Source organism: Canis lupus, chromosome 2 (genome assembly GCF_011100685.1).
Source record: "Canis lupus familiaris isolate Mischka breed German Shepherd chromosome 2, alternate assembly UU_Cfam_GSD_1.0, whole genome shotgun sequence".
Lineage (NCBI taxonomy): Eukaryota > Metazoa > Chordata > Mammalia > Carnivora > Canidae > Canis > Canis lupus.
The window spans coordinates 46,427,861-46,446,625 of NC_049223.1; the positions used below are offsets into that span (position 1 = coordinate 46,427,861).

The window sequence follows — 18,765 nt, forward strand, 5'->3', positions numbered from 1 at the left end:
AATGAACAGCAAAGGGTATGAAGAAAGGAGTTTGGATTTTTAAGCATCCACAATGTTGCAAGACTCACGACACTTAATCACAAAATATTTACTTAGCACCTAACTCTAAGAACTGTTCTGGAAAGGACGCTGTATCGAGGGACCCAAGACCACCCCTACATTTGGATATGCACTACAAGAACTCACGGAACTCAGCTTACCATTCTTACAGCTGAAATTTTTTACAGCAACACAGTAAGGGTGCACACACGGATCACAAGAAGAGAAGACACAGGGGGAGACAAAAGACTCCATATCCAGACTTGCCAGGAGAGGTCACGGATAAAACACATCCCCCAACAATAAAAATGCAGCAACATGTGTGCAATGATTCAGCCTAGGGAAGCTCCTTATAATAGACTCAGTGCCCGAGGTTTTTACAGAGGGCTGGTCATGTAGGTACTTGCTGCCTAGCACAGTAAAAAAATTCCAGACTCCCAGAGGGAAGCAGGTTTTGAAGTATAAACTAGATTCTTGCACAAAACTCTAGGTACAGCGAACCATACCCATTGTTAACTGTTGACTGAGAGCACTCAGAGGACCAGGTTCCTAAATACCAGAGAGCCAATCTTGCTATCAGGCCTTTCTAAGGGCAGCAGTCTGAGGCCTGTTATGTTAACTCTTTTCTGCAGAGAAACAAAGACCAAGTTCTTGCTCTTGAGGCAAATAACATTTAGAGAAATAAGATGTATACATGCAACAGGTAAAGTGATATAGTAGACAAAGCATGCTAACACTAAAGCAACATTTCCCAAAATGTGCTTGAATTCAGATTTATCAGAATCCCCAGGGTGTTCATCAGCTTAGTGGCTACAACTCAAAGTGCCCTAAGCAGTGGAAGGATAGAAGGTCAGTCAAAGCCAGGACTTCCGGTGAGATTATAGAAGACCCGCTGGATACCACAAGGAGAAATTTGAATTTGATTTCTTAGCCGTGGAAAACCAGTGAATTTTCTTTTTTTCTTCACCAGGTAGTAAGAACAATGATCAAAAGCAGCACTGCTTGAAGATGCATCTGACTACATTGCATAGAATACAGTAAAAGGGGCAGAGATCGTAGGCCCAGAAACCAGAACTTCCCTTTCAAAAGGAAAGAAAATGATCATAACTGACACCAGGGGCCAATAGTGAGGAGTAGACACTGCCCAGGTGCTTTTCATCAATGCTCATCCCAACCTTCTGCGGTAGGTACTATTGTCTCCATTTTACAGGTAACCTCACCCAATGGCACACAACGGATTCAAAATAGATAGCATGATTCCAGCACGAGGGTTCTCACTCACTATCCAACAGACCTGTGCAACACAAAGGCAGGATAACAGAAAACCAACAGGTGGTGAGCCAGTGCTCGTGGCCAGGACGAGAAAATAATCAAGCAAATTCGTACACTTACCTTCTCCTTTCCTCCCTTGGGTGTCTTATTTTAAGATGACAGGCAGGAAGTCATTTTCCAAAACTGGTAAAAGAGAGAAGTAAAACTAGAAATCATATTTTTCTGAATGACATGAGAGGTGAAGAATCAATAGGAATCACAGCTTCTTGACCCAGTTAGATAGATGGTAAGAAGTGCCAAGTGCTAAGTTGCATCTCGATTTAAAGACAGACATGGGCAACTGTGGCCTTCTTTTTTTTTTTTTTTTAAGATTTATTTATTTATTCATGATAGACATAGAGAGAGAGAGAAATAGAGAGGCAGAGACACAGGCAGAGGGAGAAGCAGGCTCCATGCCTGGAGCCCGATGCGGGACTCGATCCTGGGACTCCAGGATCGCACCCTGGGTCAAAGGCAGGCACCAAACTGCTGAGCCACCCAGGGATCCTCTGTGGCCTTCTTTTATCTTTAATATCTCAAAGAAATTTTACACTATTAAAAATGCCCCTTCCTGTTTATTTCCCTCTGACATAGTATAACCCAAACATCACTTAATAAGTGGACTACTCTCAGGCAGCCCGGGTGGCGCAGCGGTTTAGAGCCACCTTCAGCCCAAGGTGTGATTCTGGAGACCCGGGATCAAGTCCCACATCAGGCTCCCTGCGTGAGCCTGCTTCTCCCTCTGCCTGTGTCTCTGCTTCTGTCTCTCTGTCTCTCTCATGAATAAATAAAATCTTTTAAAAATAATAATAATAAGTGGACTCATGATTATGATCTCAAGATTATGGTTTTTTAAGACATCTAAAATTAAAACTCCAGAATCATCACACTCTTATTGAGATATATTTCTTGATCACTCATTTGCATAAAACGTTTTGCAGATGCTAAAGCAAGACACTGACCCCAATGGCTTTAGAGGACACAACATAGTAATTTGTTTAATCAATAAATATGACTCCTAGTTCTTAGTAAAACTCAGAATCAAGCAACAAGACATCACAAGCCAGTGTTTACAGGAAATTAATCTGTTGCCTCCATTGACATTAAGCTGGAGGCCAAAGGCCATTAGAACAAGCTGAAATTAATGTACCAAAATAACTCGGTCCAGGACACTGATCTTATCATGTTGGAAGTGACTCTAAAATCTTTATTAGCTCTTAACATAACTCTCTGTGAGCTGTCCATATCTTTCACATTCAGATCCCTGTGAGCCAATTCAAACACTCCAAAGGATGGCCAAGAAATGACAAAGAGAAACAACTTGAACAAAACCTTCAAAACCTTTGACATCACCCTGATGGCCTGGGGTATGTACTCTACTGCTGGGGGAAAGTCATCCAAATCAGGTAACCCACCCAGTTGTAGCCTGCTTGAAAATTCTTTTCCCCCAGGAGGTCATGGCAGCAAGAAGTTCCTTGCTTATTTATTGTTAAGTACTGCGACAAGGTATGAAAGGAGACACGACCTGCCTTCCAGAGGTCTCCTGAGAAAGACAGAGCAGACACAGCTTAGAAACAACACAAACAAGCACAGGGAAATATTCATGAATAGCAGTAAAAGCAAGGATCCCGGAAGTCAACCGTCCTCAGTTGGAAGCCTGGCTCCACCAGTCGCCATCTTAAAATCAAGTTTCATGACCTTCCCTATGCCTCAGTCTCCCCTTCTGAAAAAAAAAAAAAAAAAAGGGTAATACTACTACCCACCTCACAAGCTGTTGTGGAGAAAGCAGTAAGATAACGAACACAGAATGCTTAGCCCATAAGAAGAGTTCGACAAATGTGAGCTGCTGTTACCACACAAGTCTTATTTTTGTTTTTACAGCTAGGACTGCTGCTCCTACCACCATGGCTACTCTCCTCTACATTTTGCCCCATACCTTAAAGATAAGGAGGCTCCCGGGCTGCACGAAGTAGTCCAGTCCAGATGGAAGCATTCATCTCAGGCAGGGAAGCTAAGAGTCTCATGGTTTGTGAGAAATGTCAAAGAAGATTTCAGATGGAGGAGAGGGCTGTAGAGGGGAGTGAGCATAGCCTGCATAAAGCAGATAAGTCTGCTTTAAATGGCTTCTTGAGCTGAGGAATGGCACATGTTCACAGGTCATATGATTTTCCAAGCTGGAAAGTAACTTAGAAATCCTTAAGTCACTCAACAGGGAAAAAAAAAAAAAAAGCAGCTCTTGGAAAGCCACAAAAATCTTATGCCTTCCTCTAGTGCTATTTGAAATTTTGGAATAAATTCAGTATGAAGAGGGAAAAAAAAAAAAAAGGATGGATGCAGAGGGGTACCTTTGGGGGGAAAAAAATCTGTTTCTATTTTGAGAGATACATGTTTCTTCCCTGGATCATGTGGTCACAATGTTAGCACTGAATCTGCTTGCTCACCACTAGCTTTCCTTCCTCAGTTATGGGGAAAAGCACCCAGCCCAGGTTACTCTCAATGGCAAGCTTTTTTTTTTTTTTTTCCTGCTGCTTTATTGTCAATTGCCATGGGACTCCCCCACCCTCCCTCTGACACACTCCAGGACAAAGAGACCACAACAGTCAAGTGACTGGCTCTTAGCCACACAGCTAGTTGGTGATAAAGAGAAACAGGAATCCTTGCTGAGAGAGGGGAAGGTTCAGAGGAGAGGAAACAGACATGACAGCCTAGAATAACTTGCTGTAGGAAACCGAATGGCGTGGGCAGCTACGTAGATCTGAGCAAGAGGCAGACCTTGAGCAAAAGGATTTTTCAGGAAAAGTTTTTTTGCTGCCCTACAACAAGCCCAATAAATTACACATGTCAGACTGCTTCTCTTGGTACCTTCTTATCAGAACCCAAAGTGAAGGATCAACAGGACAGACAGAAGGTAAACTCCAGGTGTAATTTCTCTCATGTGAAGAAGTTCCAGATTTATCATTGGTGTTTAACCCATGGGAGGAAAGAAGTGGAAACGAGGTTCTTTCACAGTTGGTTATAACAAACCTAAAGGCGCGGTGGCTAAAATGACAAACTTTTTGGGTTTAAAGAAAAAAAAAAGAATAAAACCAAACAAACACCAAAGTTACAAACGGAACACACAAGAGCTTGGACTCTTCTGGATGCTCCCCAAGACAAAACTCGGGTTCAGTCTCGCTTCCCTTAGAGATGTCCTCTTGCTCTGGCCACCTGAAGACACTCTGAGTTCTTGTCACCTTAGATTTTTGATTTAAGGAAGTGGTAGCAGGGGATTTTCGCGGGGAGGCCTCCTGCTGGAGCCCTCTCTTCCTTCCCGGTCCAAGTGTGTGCCTGGTGACCAAGTACAGACCTATGTTTGTGATAGTTTCTCAGCAAATGTTTGATGACGATCCTGGCCTTGGCCTACAAGACTCAGCTGCCACTTGTAGCTTACGTGGCCTTCTCCCAAAGGGGCAAGATGAGAAAAGAACTTCAAGACTACAATTCTCCTGCATAGCCACTTCCCCTACTACTTATCAAAGGCCTTGCTGATGGGAATTCTTGTAAAGGGCAAGATACACACACCCATATTTGAATTACCCTCTAAAACCTAACTTAAACACACTTGAAGCGTTCCTCTTGACGACCAATAAACTGGAGGGTGTTCTCAGAAGAGGACTTCCCTTTGTCTTGGAGACTGGCCAGCAGACGAAGATGTGGGCAACTCCAGAGTTTCCAGGCAGAAGGGGTTTGGGGCAGGAGTCTATCAAGAGGAACATAGGGGATTTGGCTGAAAGCTGTGTTTGCAAGACACTCACCACACGTTTATGGAACCACTACTTTTTGGGTTTTATCAAGAAAGTAGCACCAGCTTCCGCTGGGTGGAGTTCATGGAGGTAATGGCTGAGCTCCTCCTCCCCCCCAAACAAGGCACCCCGTGGTCTCCAATTGGAGATTGAATGAAGAGTTGAAAGGCCAGAGTGGGAAAAATTTGGAAAATGATGAAACTCTACTGTCAATGTGTCTGCTCCAGGATGAATCTCTGAAGTCTCTCTTGAGGTGTTTGGGTCTGGGAGCTAAAGAATTCAGAGCTCTTACTGGAGCAATCCAAGCACATCATTCCCTAGCCATCCTCAATATTTTTTACCTTATTTGTATCTTATGTTGGTTTGGGGGAAAAAAGGGTAACATCTGTGAAGAGAAAATACCATAAATGGTAGAAAATTTAAAAGTTAGACTAGAAAATACGGTGAAATCTAACACCCCTCCCACCCCTTCCAGCCACTCAACAACTGTTATAGTGTCTTGAATATACTTCCAAGGCTGTTCTATGCACACACAAGTATAAACGCACATGTATTTTTATGAACATTTATATAAGACACACAGAAGAGTAATTTTCAATTTTTTTTTTTTTTTTTGTGATCCACAAAAAGCAATGAGTCTTCTCTTATGTTCGTTCCACTGATGTAACTATCTGTGCCTCAGTACCATGGTGCTTTAATCATTTTAGCTTTACAATATATGTTCATCAGAGCCTTTCCATGCTTTTCATTACTCTTTGGATTCAGGACTTTCTCTGCCTCTACTTGCCCTTTTATTTTTCCATGTGAACTTCACTATCAGCTTCTCTAGACTCATGGTCCTTTCCTGCATTGTATCCTGATACCAATTGTTGTTGTCTGTATGGATAAAGACTCTGATTTTTCTTTCTTTTTTTTTTTTTTAACCAAGCCACACTACACCATTCTCTTCTGATTACTGACAGTGATCGTTCAGTGAATTCTGTTTTCTAGGTACGGTCATATTATTTGCAAATATGGTTATTTTACCTCCTTCTCTACCATTTGTACAACCCGTATTTCTTTTATCTAAAATGCCGGCAAGTACCTCAAGATTAACGTTCAATAATGGGATGACAGTGACATCCTTGTCCTGATTTAACATGAATGCTTCTATTATTTGCCCGTTAAGTGTGAGCTGACTTTTGAGATAAGATAAATATGTTATATTAAGGCAAACATAAAATTAGTTCTGGTAAGATAAATATGTTATATTAAGGCAAAATAAAATTAGTTCCATCTTATGAGGTGTTTTTCCATAATCAATAATGGATTTTACTTTTACAACATTTTCAGCATCCATGGGTGTAAGTGCATGGTTTTGCTTTTGCTGTTTTAATACATTATTGTGGTGAATTCTCTCAGTAGATTTTCTAAATACTAAGCTAACCTACCTTTCCTAACATCAACCTCACTTGGTCATGTTTTATTTTTCTTTTATGGTCACTGTGGATCTTGTTTGCTAATATTTTACTGAAGATCTTTGCACTGATAGTTTGTTTACTGCAACAATAGCCAAATTATGGAAGCAACCCAAGTGTCCATCGACTGATGAACGGATAAGGATGTTGTATATATATACACACACACTGGAATATTGCATGAAAAAGAATGAAATCTTGCCATTTTCAATGACATGGATGGAACTGAGTATACCGCTAAGCAAAATAAGTCAGAGAAAGACTGATATCACATGATATCATTCATATGTGAAATTTAAGAAACAGAATGAACAAAGGGGAAAAAAAAGAGACCAAAAAACAGACTCCTAACACAGAGAACTGACAGTTACCTTTCAGTAAGTAGATGGGGCAAGTAGATGGGGGTGAGGGGGGATGGGTAAAAAAGATAACATGGATTAAGAGGACACTCATTCTGATGAGCACTGAGTAATATATGGGATTGTTGATTCACTATATTGCACACTTGAAACTATAACAATGTATGCTAACCATACTGGAACCAAAATTTAAATTTTCTTTAAAAATTTCAAAAAAATGAATATAGCCAACAGTTTTAATATTTTATTCAGATGCCACTGGCAGACTTAGTTTTGCCATTATAAAAAGTCTTATAATTCATCAACCTTTGCTTTTATCATTATTAATTTTTATTCTGTTTTCTCTAATGCACATTATTTTATAAATTCTGATATTGGATATTTAAAATTCTCTTAATTTAATTCCTAATTTTAAGTATTTAATCCTATGAATTTTCCTCTAAGCACTGCTTTACCAAGATCTCAGTCTCTAATATGTTGTTTTAATTTTTGTCATTTTCTAAAAATTCTGCAATTTCAGTTTTAAGAATTATTTAAGTAGGGTTCTCTAGTTTCCAAAAGGTAAGGTGGCTTTTTCTTCTATTTTTATTATTAATTTTTTATCTCATTGCACTGTCAGAAAATATTGCCTATTTCTACTTGGGAAGAATTTCTACTTTATAGCTTGACATCTAATTTTTATGACAGACTAATTTTTTTGACTGGTAAGTCAAAGGACAAGATAGTGTTTTCTAAGTATATGGCTTCATTGTATCTATGAAAGCTATCTTACTTGTTTTGTTATTCAAGGAGTCCATGTTTTTATTTGCCCTTTTTTTTTTTTTTTTTTTTTTTTACTTTATCTGTCAGTAGTTAAGACCTAGGAATTAAAATTTTCTATTATTAATACATTTCTGTCTGTTCCTATGCTGCTTCTGACTTTGGCACTGTGGTTTCCATGACAACTTTTTTTTAATCACATTAAATTACATCATGAGTTACATCTTTTACTATTATCAAGTACCCTTTTTGCCTAATTTAATGCTTTTTATTCTGAATACAACTAGATAATTACGATTGTTGCTCTCTCCCTCTCCCTCAGTCTACTGGCATTTGCTTTTTTTGTCTATGTTCTTTGGTTTGGGCAGCCCTAGAAAATACCATAGACTGAGTGACTCTAACAACAAAAATTTATTTTCTCACAGTTCTGGAGCCTATAAAATCCACAGTGATGGTGCCAGCAGAGTCACATTCTGATAAGACCTTTCTTCTTGGCTCAGAGACTGCCACCTTTTGTGTCTTCACATGGCAAAGACAGTGTTCTGGTGTCTCTTTCTCTTCTTATAAGGGCACCAGATCTATCAGATCAGGGTCCCACTCTTTTGACCTCATTTAACCTTAATCACTTTTTTTTTAAAGATTTTATTTATTTATTTCAGAAAGAGAGCACAAGCAAGGGGAAAGATAGGAGAGGGAGAAGCAGACTCCCCAATTTGCAGGGAGCCCAATGTGGGGCTTGAGCCCAGGACCCAGGGATCATGACATAAGCCCAAGACAGACACTCAACAAACTGAGCCACCCAGACACCCCCTCTTAATCACTCTTTAAAAACCCTTTCCGCAATATGCAATCACAAAGGGGGGTTAGAGCTTCAACATATGAATTGGGAGGGGCAACACAATTCAGGGTAGAGCAGTGTCTACCCAACTCTCCACATCTTCAGCCTTTATGGGCTTCACTGTTTTACACACATCTCCTATATTACACATAACTGGATTCCACTCTCTTTGTAAATGTGAGTCTCTTAATAGATGAATAGGACAATTTACATTTATTTTTAGGGTCATATGTTCAGTCAAATTTGGGTACTCATTTTTTTTCTTTCTTAAAGCCTTGACTTTGAGATATGATGGGAAAATCATACAGGTATACATGGAAAAGACAGGCATGATCACAGTTAAAAGTGAAGACAATCTAACCAGAAAGCTTGAATGCCTATCAGCTAATGTTGAAGCTAAACTTTTGAGTCTGACACGCTGAAGGGCTGAAAGGAATGGTAATTAGTATTCCTTTCTTTCTTCTTCACCCTCTCCTTTGACAGCATCTATGCCAATCTCCTCATAATCCTTCTCGAGGGCAGCTATGTCCTCTCAGACCTCAGAAAACTCTATATCCTCCACCTCCTCACCCACATACCAGTGAACAAAGGCACATTTGGCATACATCAGGTCAAGCTTGTGATCCAGAGAAGACCAGGCCTCAGCAATGGCTGTGGCATTGCTCAGCATGCACACAACTCTGTACTTTGGCCAGTTCTCCACCAGGTACCACAATGGGAGGCTGGTAATTAATGCCAACTTTGAAGCCAGTGGAGCACCAGTTCACAAACTGGATGCTGTGTTTGGGCTTGAGGAGTGGCAATGACAGCAATAACATCATTGGGAGCCATGTCACCACAGTACAACAGATAGCAAGCCACATATTTACTAGGGTGGGAGTCACATTTGACCATCTGGTTTACTGGCTCCACATGCATTTGTCATCTGTGATACAGAAAGCTGTTCATGGTAGGCTTTTTCAACAGAGATGACAGGGGCATAGGCAGCCAGACGTTAGTGGATGTGGTACTAGGGCACCAGGATGGTAAGAAATTCTGTGAGATCAACATTCATGGTTTCTTCGCATCTGAGGGAAGCAGTGATGGAAGACATAACTTGGCTAACAAGGCAGTTAAGGTTAGAGTAGGCTGGGCATTCAATACAGAGGTTTCTATGACAGACTTCAGAGATGGCCTCATTGTCTACCATGAAAGGACAATCGCAGCGCTCTCAGGTAGTGTGGGTGGTGAGGATGGAGTCATAGGGCTCCAATCCAGCTCTGGAAACTTGATGGGCTGGGTGAATGGAGACCTCCAGCTTGGACTACTTGCCATAATTGGCCAAGATATGTTCCATCAACAGGGAGCTGAACCCAGAACCAGTTCTTCCTTAAGAGCTGTGGAAAACCAAGAAGTCCTGAAGATCTGTGCACAGGTCAGCCCACTTCCAAATTCAGTTGAAGACCTTGACAGCATAGCACCCTCAGGCACAGTCCTTGACAGCATCTTTCTTGCCTGCAATGAGCTGCTCAGGGTAAAAGAGCTGGCTATGGGTGCCAGTGTAAAATTCATCAGTGATAGTGGGTTCCAGGTTTAGAAACACTGCTCTGGGAATATGCTTGCCAGAACCTGTCTCACTGAAGGTAGGTGCTGGAGTCATCTCCTCCCCTAGTGGTCTTGTCACTTGGCATCGGGCTGTTGGGCTGGATGCCATGCTCCAGGCAAGAGAGCTCCCAGAAGGCATTGCTGATCTGGACACCAGCCTGGTCAACATAGATGGAGATGCACTTACGTATGGCAGCTACAGCTGAGCAGGTGCAGGTGACAGGAGCAGACACTGGGTCCTGTTCATCATCTGCAACAAGCTAAGGGGCCAGGTAAGTAGCACACTCCGGTACTCATATTTTACGCTAGGATTCCCTCCTCTTGCCACTGTGTAGTCTGTTTTGTTATAATGCCAGCTTGATTTTCCTCCTTTTAATAGTTTGCTTTTTGTTGCCTAAATGAAAGGTTTTTCCTTGGTCTTTGAGGGCCAGTATTTGGAAATACTTGGAAATGTATCAATGTTGTTCATTGTGTACCAAATTTTTCCTGGACCACACAGTGCAGCCTTTTCATTCAGAGATGCAAGTCGTATTTTCTTTTTTTTTTTTTTTTTACATTTGCTTTTATTTAAATTCAATTTGTCAACATATGGTATAACACCCAGTGCTCATCCCATCGTGCATATTTTATTTTCTAAAGCACTTTATTATCATCCCCCGGCTTCTTCTTAAAAGATACCAGTAATGCATATGTTGCAATTCTTTTGCCTTCCATATCTTTCACCTTCTCTTTAATCCCTTCTAAGTTTGTTCATTTCTAGTTGATTTTTGCTTGCTTTTCTTAATTCTGTTCACCTATTCATCAGTGATGACAGCAGTGCCTATTCTCTTTTGTGTTTATTCTGATATGCTTGTATTTCAAGGATTGCTTCATTTTTCTCTTCTGTTTCCTTCCTGAGCTCTGCAAGTTTTTTTATCTCCACCTGTGACATCCTTATTATTTTCCCCAAGCTCCCAATTGCTCTGCTTCTGACTGTTTCATTAAGTTGCCTTAGCTCAGAGTCATGTAGTCACAACTTCCAACATCTTAGTGGCCACTTGTTACTGTGAGAATCCCATTCTGCCCTATATATCCCATGTCTCCTCCTCTCCTTTTGTCTTATACTAGCTTTATACAGAACCTCTGCTGTGTGCCTCTATGTGTTCATTTTTCAATGACATGCATTCTTCCTGGACTTTGGAACTGGTTCCATGTTGGGAAGATGGTGAGCAGTTCCAGGCTAGCAGGCATTCTCCAGGGCTTGAGGAGAAACTCATTATGACAAGGTTGCATACGTCACTTATTTATTAGCTTTAACCTCTGTCCAGCCAACAAACATGGGCAGCTAGAGAGTAGTACACATAATTCAGCCTCTCATCCGCCATCTCATCAGGAAACAGACAAAAATGGCAATTCTACATGTATTCTTTTTTAATTCAATTCTGTTTTTCCCATTTCTTTGTCGGATGAAATAGGATCCAGGGACCCGGTTCTCCTCCACCACCACAAACAGCTGTCATTCTCGTGATTCCAAAGCCAAGATAGTTGGCTTTGCCCCTCAGAGCACCATCTATGTAAGAAAATGCTTTCCCGCCAACTCTGTCTGAGATCTACATCCACAAACACCCCCGCTGGAAGTCTTCCTGCACCCACATTTGATCTTTACTGCATTGCCAGTTCTCCCCATAGATTATCTTTTTGGGGGTTAGTCATCAGTTTTATTAAAGGTAACATTCATATTTCTGCCCTCCTTTTTTCTTCCTGGCAAATTCTAAGGAGGATGGAAACATATCTTCAGTATGTGCTTTTTAATAAAAGCCCCAGTATTCACAAAAGCTCAAGTTTAAAGTCAACACAAAGAGTAACCCTTTAAAGGGGAAAAATGTGCTGGCAAGGGGACACGTAGCCCAACAACTGATCATGGAAGGTAGGAAACAACTACTTTGGTGATGCCTCACTAGGGGATGAAAAGATCCAATGTTCAGACTATGTCTGCACTGGTCCCTCTTTGTGAAATTGATTTCACCCCGCGATCCAGTGTTTTGCCCTTATCCCACCCTTTCGAATCCCTGGTACTCAAAACGTGATCCATGCGCCAGCAGCATCAGCATCAGATGGGAGCCAGTTAGACATGCAGAACCTCAGGCCCTACCTTAGACCCCAGACTCAGAATAGGAATCTACGGGGTTTGTTGTTTTATTCATGAGATACAAAAAGAGAGAGAGAGGGGATCCCTGGGTGGCGCAGCGGTTTAGTGCCTGCCTTTGGCTCAGGGCACGATCCTGGAGACCCAGGATCGAATCCCACGTCGGGCTCCTGGTGCATGGAGCCTGCTTCTCCCTCTGCCTGTGTCTCTGCCTCTCTCTCTCTCTGTGACTATCATAAATAAATAAAAATTAAAAAAAAAAAGAGAGAGAGAGAGAGAGAGGCAGAGGGAGAAGACGACTCCCTACAGGGAGCCTGATGGGGGACTCCATCCCAGGATCATGACCTGAGCCCAACACAGATGTTCAACCACTAAGCCACGCAGGTGTCCCAGGAATCTATGTTTTAACAAGATTCCCAGGCGACTCATATACACAGTAAGTGTGGAGAGCACCACTGGAAATCACGGTTCTGGCATCACTTCCCTTCACTGACCCAATCACCTGACACTCCTTTGTTACACACACCTACGACCTTTCTTTTATTACAATGTGTTTAGAAAACCTAATCATCTGTATTTCTTGCACTAAATTAGTGCCAGGCTCCATGGCTACACCACAACCAATCAATAAATAGCTACTGAATGAGTAAGTGGATGTGTACCATATTATACTTATGTCTCAGAGCATTTTTAGTGGCAGTTAGTACTTGCCCAATTTCCTACCAGAGGCCTCCATGCACTGAACTTATTTATGCCTGGGTCCACCTGGAATCAGCCCTCCCACTTTGGAGAAAGCCCTGCCAAAAGTGAGCCAGGAAACTAAGGAATGAATGGGATCTCTGAAAAACCCAAGAAATCTCATCATTTAGGGCACACAGTTTTCCAACATTGTATAAGCTTACAAATGGCACAAAAAGATCCTGTTACCTGAGCATCATTTTGGAAAATATAATTATTATTTCTGTGTGGGAAGGGACAACACTTCCCTGGCACTGGAACAGATCCTCAGTGCCACCATCCCCAGGCCAGAGAGGGTGTGTTGCAGCTGTAAGGTCCCAATGACAGAGGAAGGGCTGGCACAGGGGTGGGGGGGTGCTGAGAGGGGCTTCCCTGTTGCTCTGCTCACACTCAGCTCCAGCAGTGCAATTTTTCCTATCCATTGCCCTCACCAGGAATAGGTAAAATTTCCATTCTTGGCTGTAGGGGGCTGTTTTGATGAGCAAGGAATGAAAAGTGACAGCTTGAAACTAGTTCCCCTACGTAGATAATTAAACCTTTACTAAATATAGTAGGTTTAAAAAATGAATGTTCACAACACTGAAACAGAACATGCTAATTCTAAAAATACAGACTCTCTTGCTGTGAAAGTCCTCTCAGGAAAAGGGGACACTAAAGCACAACAATGATTTTACTCCTCCTGCCCACCACTCCCACCCAGTGATCCAGTTTGTTCCAGCACCAGGGTCACTACATGGCAGGGGAAGAAGCCAGAGCTGTTACCAGACACTCTGAAATTCTTGGGAAACTAATAGGAGAAAGTCAAGGGAGAGGAAGTTGTAAGGTAGAAGTGCTCTCTGTGGGATCCTGCCCAGCACCAAAGCAAGCCAACCAGCTCTCTCTTTTTTTAAATATTTTATTTATTTATTCATGAGAGACACAGGGAGAGAAGCAAAGAGATAGAGGGAGAAGCAGGCTCCTTGCAGGGAGCCCAATGTGGGACTTGATCCCTGGACCGGGATCACACCCTGAGCCGTTGCAGATGCTCAATCGCTGAGCCACCTAGGCTTGCCTCTTTTTTTTATAATCAATAAATGTAAAACTTGAGTTCGTATGGCAAGGAAATTTCATTAGCTTTGCATTGTAGTCCATGATGCATTTTGTCAGGAAGGACACTCAAATTTTAAAAAACTATTTAGTCAAACTCTCACTCTTTGCAGATGACATGATACTCTATATGGAAAACCCAAAAGACTCCACCCCAGGATTGCTAGAACTCATACAGAAATTCAGTAACATGGCAGGATATAAAAACCAATGCACAGAAATCAGTTGCATTCCTATATACTAAGACAGAAGAAAGAGAAATTACGGAGTCGATCCAATTTACAATTGCACTCAAAATGGTAAGATACCTAGGAATAAACCTAACAAAAAGGGCAAAGGATCTATATTCAGAAAACTATAGAACACTCATGAAAGAAGTTGAGAAAGACGCCAAGAGATAGAAAAATGTTCCATGCTCATGGGTTGGAAAAATAGATATTGTTAAAATGTCTATGGTACCCAGAGCAATCTATACATTCAATGCAGTCCCTATTAAAATACCATCAACTTATTTCACAGAGTTGGAATAAATAATTCTAAAGTAATTCTAAAATAATTCTAAAATAGAACCAGAAAACACCCTGAATAGCCAAAGGAATATTGAAAAAGAAAACTAAAACTGATGGCATCAGAATGCCTGACTTCAAGCTCTATTACAAAGCTGTGATCATCAAGATAGTGTGGTACTGGCACAGAAACAGACACACAGATCAATGGAACAGAAGAGAAAACCCAGGAATGGACCCTCAACTCTATGGTCAACCAACCTTCAACAAAGTAGACAAGAATATCCTGTGGGAAAAAAACAGTCTTTTCAACAAGTGGTATTGGGAAAACTGGACAGCCATATGCTGAAGAATGAAACTGGACCATTTTTTCACACCAAACAGGAAAACAGACTCAAAATGGGTGAAACACCTAAATGTGAGACAGAAATCCATCAAAATCCTAGAGAAGAACACAGGCAGTGACCTTTGTGACCACAGCTGTAGAGACTTCTTAGTAGACACAGTTCAAAGGCAAGGGAAACAAAGGCAAAAAGGAACTATTGGGACTTCATCAAGATAAAAAGCTTTTGCACAGCAAAGGAAACAGTCAACAGAATCAAAAGATAACCACCAGAATGGGAGAAGATATTTACAAATGTCTTATCAGATGAAGGGCTAGAATCATAAATCTATAAAGAACTTATCAAATTCAACACCCAAAGAACAAATAATCCAATCAAGAAATGGGCAGAAGATGGGATCCCTGGGTGGCGCATCGGTTTGGCGCCTGCCTTTGGCCCAGGGCGCGATCCTGGAGACCCAGGATCGAATCCCATGTCGGACTCCCGGTGCATGGAGTCTGCTTCTCCCTCTGCCTGTGTCTCTGCCTCTCTCTCTCTCTCTCTGTGACTATCATAAATAAATAAATAAATAAATAAATAAATAAATAAATAAATAAATAAATAAATAAAATTAAAAAAAAAAGAAATGGGCAGACATTTCTCCAATGAAAACATACAAATAGCCAACAGACACACGAAAAATGTTCAACATCACTTGGTGTCAGGGAAATACAAATCAAAACCACAGTGAGATCCCACCTCACAACGGTCAGAATAGTGAAAATGAACAAGTCTGGAAACAACAGATGTTGGTGAGGCTGTTGAGAAAGGGGAACCCTCATATACTGTTGGTGAGAATAGAAGCCAGTGCAGCCACTCCGAAAAACAGTATGGAGGTTCCTCAAAAAGTTGAAAATAGAGCTGCGCTATGACTCAACAATTTCACTATTCACAATTACCCCAAAAGCAAATGTAGTTATATGAAGGGACACATGCACCCCAATGTTTATAGCAGCAATATCCACAATAGCCAAACTATGGGAAGATCCCAGATGTCCACTGAGTGATGAATGGATAAAGATGATAAAGATGAATCTATATATCTACATATATACATACATGTATACATATATATACACATACATATACATATACAGATCTGTGTGTTTTTGTACCATACATATAAGTAGTAGAATACTACTTAGCCATGAAAAATGAAATCTTGCCATTTGCAATGACATGGATGGAATTAGAGAATATTATGCTAAGTGAAATAAGTCCATCAGAAAAAAAATAATCATATGATCTCACTCATATGTGGAATTTAAGACACAAAACAGAGGATCATTGAGGAAGAGAGGGAAAAATAAAATAAGATAAAATCAGAGAGGGAAACAAACCAGAAGAGACTCTTAATGATAGGAAACAAACTGAGGGTCACTGGAGGGGAGGGAGGTGGGGGGGATGGGGTAACTGGGTGATGGACATTAAGGAGGGCATATGATGTAATGAACACTGGGTATTATATAAGACTAATGAATTGCTGACCTCTACCTCTGAAACCAATAATACATTATATTTAACTGAACTTGAATTTTTCAGAAAGAAACATATGCACATATATTAAAGCAAATCAAAATAATTGGAATTTTAGTACTCAGTTTGAAATTGTTAACACTGTCACTTGACCCTGTAGTATAGGCTATAATTTCTTTTAATAAGAAAATAAATAGTTGAGGTAGCTCAACCAATTATCAATACTTGGGGATTTCAGAGTTTGATTTTATGCATTTTATATTGATACAGGTAACTATTTCAGCCCATATATTTTTACAGATGTTGTCTTTGTCTTGAATAAGAGTAACTTTTATCAATAAACATGCTTTTAGAACAAAAGAAAAAAAGAGAAAAACTTTGAGGAAAGTCAACTTCCTAGGAAGGTACCATCTTGAATGATTAAATCACAAATGATCTTGACTCTCCACTACCTCCAAAGCAATTATACCCAGATCTCAAAAAAGGCTGTACCCTGGTCATAAAACGCTCCTTTGCCATTCACCTGGTATAATGACAAATGACCAACAAAGCTCCAAAGAGTTGTCTTCACTTGGTAAGTTCACTTCCAACCTGTCCTCTTTTGATCCCACTCCAACCAGAGAAAAAGTTTCTATCACGGGCATAATGTCCCCATGTGGTTTTGATGCAGTGGTCAGCCCTGAGTCATGCCAGGAGCATGTGACAGGGCTGGTCCCTCCCTTCTTGACAATCTTTGCCTTTCACTCATCTGGTTCTCAGCCCACCATTCCCTCCTCTGCCCCCGTGGGGACAAGTAAGCTGGGAGGGAAAGCTGCATTTTGCTTATGTGTAACCTCATGTGCAGTGACCATGCATTCTGGTTTTGAAAGGCTTGAATTTTCTTCCCAGCAAGACTGTGTATGTGAACATGATGGAACAATAGCCTTCATCCTCCCAAGATGTTACCTGTATTTTTAATCCTTTATGTATGCTTTCTCACAATTTCCCACAAAAAAATAGTGATTAGTCCTGAGATGGTGTTGCTAAAAGGTAAAACATGTTCACTAAATTTTCTTGGTTTTTTCCCCACAGAAGAAAGAATATGGTTCAATTTATAGTTTTTGAGAATGCCAGAAAATCATGACATGAAAGAATTCTCATTCATGCCTCTAAGGCTCTTTAGTTGGTTTAGTTATTATAGTAAGTCCCTCTCCTGGTTTACCGGGGACATCCTCCTCGCCCCAGCACCCCACATCCACACACACACTTGAGAGCAGACAAGCTTTGTCTTCTGTTTAAGCAGCCACACAACAAAGAAAAGATCCTATAGCTTAGAATCTTTCAGATTCCTCTTTTTGGGCTCTTAATTGATTCTTAGTGGATATGCAAACCTCTGGAATGGAGACAAATAAGCAGAAATTATAACTCAAGGTAGGACAAGGGATGCCTGCTACCATATTAATATGTGACTGCTTTTGAGTTTTACAGCTGTTAGGACTTGAAGAAGTGCCTAATCAGGTGTTTGCATTCCTAGATGAAGGAAAGAAGGCCAAAAAAGCTAAGTCATTTGCCTAAGTTCTAACTGTGGTCAGTGCTGTACCCGGACCAGAGCAGTTTCTCCCTCCAGCAAGGCAAGGATTTTCCTGCCTCCATGCTCCGCTACAAGCTCTTAGCCTAGGCCTTACCGAGGGTTATCACTGCTGGAGAACGCACTGCACAGAGCCCTGCACCCTTCTACCCTGGTCTCCTGGTGTTGGGACGACATTCCTACAGAATCCTTTAAAACCATAGTCTCTGATTCACATCTGGTCCATTAGGTCTGATTATCTTCAGTTCTGCCTGGACTTCTACCAAAAGGAATCCATTCACTACCAAAATCCCCCCCCCCCCAAAAAAAAGGCTCCTTGACATTTTTAGAAGTTTGTAATTTAAATCTAAATGCGGGGTGAGGGGGAAGGTTTGATGTAGTGGCTCAAAGAGTAGCAGGGGAGATTGGCTTCATTGTTTTCCACTTGAAGATAATCAGAGGATTATTTCCTACCATCTTCCTTGGAAAGTCTGATATTCATTTGTTTCTCTGGCACAGGGCTCATTAATGCTTTCATTTCAATCAACATCAGTTAACTGTGGGTTCCAACTACAGACTTCAATTTCTTAAGAGAGCCCTCAAGATTTCTGATTTCACTTTCTTCCTTTGGTAATTTTATTTTCTTTCCAAGTTGCAATCTCCTGGTTTCCTCCTAAGGAACAGGTTAACAAATTCCATGAGCTTCAGTGTACCAGCCTTATCTGTACCTAAGTCTCCAGATATTCAGAATAAATTATCTTGCCGATTCCTTGTCA

General features: G+C 41.0%; 1 protein-coding gene across 6 annotated transcripts in view; it reads right to left on the minus strand.

Annotated features, from left to right (window-relative positions):
• PDE4D (phosphodiesterase 4D) overlaps positions 1 to 3,793 on the minus strand; it is a 1,400,346-nt gene extending 1,396,553 nt beyond the window's left edge. For 4 of the 6 annotated variants that reach the window (XM_038530654.1, XM_038530652.1, XM_038530653.1 and 1 more), the window contains exons 1-2: positions 3,287 to 3,563; positions 1,432 to 1,494 (exon numbers count right to left, since the gene is read on the minus strand). The gene's annotated coding sequence lies outside the window, so the exon portion shown is untranslated. Of the gene's footprint in view, positions 1 to 1,431; positions 1,495 to 3,286 lie in introns of all 6 variants that reach the window. The other 2 variants (XM_038530676.1, XM_038530675.1) reach the window with 2 other exon arrangements.
• Positions 3,794 to 18,765: the final 14,972 nt, after the last annotated feature.